Source organism: Eutrema salsugineum, unplaced genomic scaffold (genome assembly GCF_000478725.1).
Source record: "Eutrema salsugineum unplaced genomic scaffold, Eutsalg1_0 scaffold_6, whole genome shotgun sequence".
Classification (NCBI taxonomy): Eukaryota; Viridiplantae; Streptophyta; class Magnoliopsida; order Brassicales; family Brassicaceae; genus Eutrema; species Eutrema salsugineum.
The window spans coordinates 11,524,859-11,531,221 of NW_006256547.1; the positions used below are offsets into that span (position 1 = coordinate 11,524,859).

Sequence of the window (6,363 nt, forward strand, 5' to 3'; positions counted from 1 at the left end):
TTAGTTTATATCGACAGATCTGTGCAAAAACGCCGGAGAGGGAGGAACAACATAGTTTTCAGTCACTAAAGAAGAAGACTGAAGAAATTTGGGAAAGAGGGGTATCAGCAATCCTATTAAGCTTAATGGTGCCTCAAAACGTGGATTCATAAAGGGTAAATTTCGTGCTCCGTAAGACTCTATGTCAAAAGGCGGTTTCCCGTTTCCAAAAAAACAAACAAAAAAAAACAATCGAAAAAAAAGAAAAAGAATGAAAGGAAAGGAAACCAAAAGCCTAAACAGTCTAGGATAGCCGAAATGAAATTAATTGAAGCAAAGGCTACAAGTATTCATTGGTGGATTATTGGTTTTAAAAACCTGGACAAAAATCTAAGTCTGGGAGGGTTATGAGGAGAACCTGAAAAAAGGAGATCAAGAATCTTAAGCCAAGAAGAATGTGACTGGAAACTGTGGGGACATCAACAGTTCCATCCTCTCTTGTTGTTTTGCATAATGTCATGTCTCTCCAGAAAAAAGTAACCATAAACACTAAAGAACCTCACCCCTTAAAGAGCCATTTTGAATACCCAGCCTTGATTGCTTTTCTAAAATCCTTTTGATGAGAACCACTGGAACTTTTGAATGAATGTTAAGAGCTAATTGACTGGAAGATAGGTTTAAGTGTCTAGAATTTTGCATGACTGATCAACGGATTAGTTATGCCTGTATTTTGGTGAGAATTTTCTAGACTATACCTGATCTGAGCATAATGGTTTAGAAGCATGGTCTCTGAGATTTTGTTAGTTCCTGTGATTTTCAAACCTCTTTTCCAGGTTCAGATCTTTAGTTTTGTTTGAGGACAAACAAAGGTTTAAGTCTAGGGGAGTTAATAACACCTGATTTTGACCATATTTATGGATCACTTTTAATATCTTATGCAGGTGTTTTCACTCAGTTTTAAAGGTTTTTAAGTTATTTCCATGTTTTAGAATCTCAAAAGAGTTTTCAGGATATTTTGACAAAAGGAATGCACTTGGGAGCAAAAAACATAACTTTGGATAAATTCAGACCGTCAAAAGTTTGGTACTGAACGGAGGCATTTCCACCGTCTGATCATCCCCACATTGTGACACAAAATAGAGGAGACAACCAGCGTTCCAATACAAGTGGAATCAAAGCAATCCAACGGTTAGATCTCCAGATATGGTTGATACACTTAAGGCGAATCATCACAGTCAGAAGCTCTCCCGCGGCCAAAACGTCATCCGTCGGGGTTCGAAATTTTAGACCGCGGGGAGCTCAACTCCGAGCCTAAGAAGCCCATTTTAAAGCCCAAGTCACTCCCGTTATTATTCCTGCAAGTCCTAGGCGTTCCCGAGGACTCAAGACACTATATAAACTCCTTCTAAGTCGTTTAGAAGGGTGTGCTGCGTTTTTACCAAGAACCCTAGAGTGAAAGACTCACCGCAAGGAGGAGCCACCGAGAGGGGCTCCATCGGCCCTCCTTCTTCAATCTGTTCTTCGTTTCTAAGCTTTGTCTATTTCAATTCTCTGCTATTCTAAATACTTTTGTGATGTTGAACTCAGCTATGTCTGAGTAATTTCCTAGTTGGGTTTTTAAGGGATTTTTCAAATGTAATTTCATGTCTTGATCATATGCTCATCATTTCGATTTAGGGTTCATAATCTTCTAGGAGTCCTTTGTTCATTCTTGTTCCTTATGCTGTTTCTGTTGCTAACCGCTTAGAAATTGATCTCAGTAATTGGAGCCACGAGAATGCTGTATCGAATTACCAGACCTAGAAGTGATCAAACGAAATCTCTATAAGAGACGAAAGCTACGTATAGAGAATCTCGCGTGTGAATAAATTCTTTTTTTAAGGCATGATCTTATTCGCAGCATGAGAGCAAGAGTTAATTGCTGTGCTGAGTGATTAGATGATTAGGGTGACAAGAGTTGGCTAATCTTACATGTGTCTATTCGAGTTCGGGATCCTTACTAGATAATTACCTTTTTCAATTTGTTTGTCTTTTGATCAATTCATGAACCCCTGCGAAAACCCTTTAGACCCAGCGATTTGTTCCTATTGTTTTACAACCTTCGTTATTTCGATTCGCACTTAGATTTAGTAACACCAAAACCAAACCCCCCCCCCCATTTGCTTGTTCTACTAGTCTTAAGTCTTGATTGATTCGTAATGAAAGCTCAAAATCTCTATGGTTCGACCCGTAAGTACTACAACGCACATCTGTGCACTTGCAGATATTTAGGATTACAAAATTAAAACGTGAAACTAGAAGTAACCCTTGAGTCTCTTAGAAAATCAGGTGTTATCAACTCCCCCAGACTTAAACCTTTGTTTGTCCTCAAACAAAACCAAAGATCTGAACCTGGAAAACAGGTTTAGAAAAGTTGATAACACCTGATTTTGGCCACTTTTATGGATCAGTTTCAGTATATTATGCAGGTGTTTTTACTCAGTTTTCCATGTTTTGGGATTTTAAAATACTTTTCAGCAAACTTGGGACTTTGGAGTGCATTTTGGAGCAAAAGTACATTTTTGGATAAATTCAGACCGTCAGAAGACCATTGAAGACATTCTCACCGTCTGATCATCCCCAAATTTGGAGACATTATAGAGGAGACAACCATCTTTCCAAAACATTTGGAATCAAATTTGGAGACATTATAGATCTCCATATATCATCAATGCACTGAAGGCCGATCAACGTAAGTCCAGTCAAGAACAGGTGCTTTCACCCGCGACTAGCCTTCTTCCCACCGTGGCTCAGGAGGTTTCACCCCCGGTGGACTTATGTCCGAACCACAGGAGCCCAAATAAGGCCCAAGACACTTCCTGCACCCAATTTACAAGCCCTAGACGCCCAAGACTTGGAGAAACACTATAAATACTCATTTTTAGGTCTTTTGTAAGAGAGCCTCTTTCTTCTCTTTGAGAGAGAACTCATTTGTAGTTTTAGGTTTTATTTTTATGCATTTCTAGAAGCTCTCCATCGCCACTCTGTCTTCAATAAGAGAATTTTTTCTGCAACTTTTGTTTCTTTACTTTTCTTCTTCTTAGTTTTAAATCGATGATGATATCTACGTCAGCCATGTCTGAGTAGTCGCCTAGTTGGGTGAAAGGGTAATCCAAAGGGACCCCAAGTTTGAATGACATCTAGGTTTTTAGGAAAAAGGATTTTGATTTTTAAAATGATTCTCCCATTCATCCAAATCTCAAAGCGGTAATTCTGGATTGATCACCCAGAATATTATCCAAGGTTAAATCCGAGCCACGAGAGTGTTGTATCTGGGTTGCCTGAACTGGATCTTATGGACGTCACCGTCGTAGGAGACGAAAGCTACCTACAGAGGATACGTAAGCCGAGATGGATTCCGATCTACAAAACATGATCTTATTCTGGCATGAGAGTGAGAGTTAATTGCCATGAACAAGTGATTAGATGATTAGGGTGATGAGAGTAGGCTAATCTTACATGTGTCTATCCTAGTTTCAGAGTCATAGAAAATTATTGCCTAAATTCCTTGTGTTTTAGAACGTGAACCCTAAAGATGAACCTTGAACCCATCGCCGTTTTTCAAATAGTTTTCAACCAATTTTTATTTCCAGCTTTTTTATTCTCTGCATATTTAGATTTAGAGACAAACCAAAACCCCATTTTATTTTATTAGATTTACGATTGTTTTTAGCATCAGTTAGAGGTCCTCAACACACAAATCCATGTGGATTCGATCCCTAAGTACTACTGCGTTTGCTGTGCACTTGCAGCTTGTCTAGGGTAAAACTTGTGTTGCCCACTGCACTCACATCAAGTTTTTGGCGCCGTTGCCGGCGATTTGTTGCTCTTGATTTGATTTCTTAATCTAATCTCAATCCTTAACCTCAAAATTTTTGAGTTCTGCTGGAGATTTTCTAACTCCTCTTTTTATCTTTGCTTTCTTTGCTCACAGGAGAATGAAAACTAGGAGAAATCCTGACGACATTGAATTGCCCTTAGACAAGATTGACAAACTCATACGAAGATTGCTCAAGATGGCCAATCTGAATGCCCATCGGGAAGATCTTTTAAACCGTGATCAGGAGGATCACATTGGAGATGATGACCGTGATTCTATTCATGTTGATGACCTAGATGCTGCCCATAAAGAAGTTGGCCGGCCAAAACTCGATGAAGAGGGAAACCGAGTCCCTCTGAATCCTGCTTAAGCCACTGATAACCGAAGGAGACAAGACCAGGTCGATCCTAAAGAAAAAAGGAATGATGAAAACATTGTTCCACCTAACGGTAGAGAAGCCAATCAACCCATACAGCTTGCCAATCATGCGAGAAGACAGCCTCGGAATAGACTCATTGCCGATTTCGATACACCTCACAAACACTTTCAAAATCGATCAGCTATTCAAATTCCTGTTCCAAGAGGAGATCATGAGATAAAACCTCAGATTGTCTCTTTGGTAAAGCAGAACCAATTCCATGGAATCTCTACTGAGCATCTAATGGACCACATTGATCTTTTTGAAGGAATCTCTAGAATGGTGAGAACATCCTTAGAAACTGTGGACTATGTGAAGTGAAAGCTCTTTCCTTTCTCTCTAAGTGATAAAGCTTTTAGTTGGTTAAAATCTATGCTATCTGCTTCTATTACTTCATAGGAAGAATGCAGGTCTGCTTTCCTGAACCACTTCTACACCAAGTCAAGATCGAACTAGCTGAGGAACAAGATACAAAGTTTCCAACAAGGCCCAATAGTATCATTCTATGAAGCCCGAGAGCGATTCAAAGAGTATGAGAGAGACTACCCTCATCATGGTTTCTCTGAAGCAAACCTGCTAAGCACCTTCTACAGAGGACTACAACAGAAGTATCAACTTTCTCTTGACACTGCCAGCAATGGAGATTTCAGTTCAAAAACCATACCACAAGGGAGAGCACCCATCGAAAATCTAGCTGTAGCTAACAGGAACAACAACCCTGAGTATGACAGATCAAAGAAGGCTATCACTAGTCATGAATCAAAGGAGATTTCTGAGCTTAAAAGCATGGTAAGTCAACTTCTTAAGTCTCAAAATAAGAATATACATGCTTGTGATACTGCTGCAGGAAATGAAGAAGATGGAAGATATGAAGAAGATGTACCAAGAGGAAAAAATCAATTTCATGGGAGCTCAAGCATACCATAACCGATTTAGTCCAGCTTTCAACAACAACTTCAGGAATTCTGGTTCCAACTTCAACAATCACTCATACAGAAATCAAGGAGCCGAGAATCAGCCCTATCCGCAGCAGTAAAGGAGTTTTCAAAAAAAGTTTCAAAATGGGAACTATGGAGGAGGAAACTTCCAACAAAGACCACCTTTCAACCCTCAACAAGCACAGACCAGCTCATTAGAAGAAACCCTTTCCCAGCTAAGTACCCAGGTAAAATCGATTGAACAAACTATGATGTAGAAAATGGGCGTGAAGATCGATTGTATGTACAATGACTTGAATGTGATGTTTGAATCTCTTGCAACCCATGCCAAGAAGTTGGAACATCAGATAGGTCAGACTGCAGATTCAATGAAGAGACAACAAGGAGTCTTACCAGGAAGAGTGGAGGATGATCCAAAGAAGTTCTGCAATGCTATGACAGTGATTTTGGAAGAAGACCACGTCGCAGAGTCTAAGGAAGAGTCGACACCTGAACCTCTCATGAAGGACTCTAAAACCGAGCATGAGAGAAGTCAAGACATTCCGGTTAAGGTACCCAAACGCTTGCCTGACCAAAGACTCAAAAAGTCTAAGGATCCAGGGCATTTTTCCTTCACTTGTTCAATCTTTGGAATTGAATTTTCAGATTGTTTATGTGATTCTGGTGCTAATATGAATGTTATGTCAAAATCTGTTGCTGAGAAACTCGGTATAGGTACATTTGTCCCATCTCCAGTACGGATAATCTTTGGTGATTCATCCCAAAAGAGGACAGAAGAATGATCCAGGACTTGCCACTGGCCATTAGAAACAAAATTATCCCAGCCGATTTCCAAGTCTTAGAGATGGACAAAGACAAAGAAAGACCCTTGATATTTGGTCGCCCATTCTTAGCTACTGTAGGTGCTGTTATTGACCATGCAAATCGCTGTTTAGTTTTCTTAAATGTAGACGGGAAAAAGTTCTATAAAACCACACTGGATCGAGCTCCAAACTGCAAGGATAAGAGCAAAGAGAAGATGTTGGAAGACAAAAAGGAACTAAAAGCACTGCATCCAGGCAATTTGAGAATATCAAAATAGTGGTGCCACCAGACATCATCAAGGAGAAGGAGAAAAATCTTGAAGATATTGTTGAGAAGACAAGACATGTCTTCAAAGATGCAAAAAT

The 6,363-nt window shown here is 39.7% G+C and overlaps 1 non-coding gene across 1 annotated transcript; it reads right to left on the minus strand.

The window, feature by feature from the left end:
• Positions 1 to 4,710: 4,710 nt before the first annotated feature.
• Positions 4,711 to 4,816, minus strand: LOC112083736. The gene has a single exon (XR_002897868.1). It is a non-coding gene; the product is annotated as a small nucleolar RNA R71 (small nucleolar RNA).
• Between the last annotated feature and the right edge of the window lie 1,547 nt (positions 4,817 to 6,363).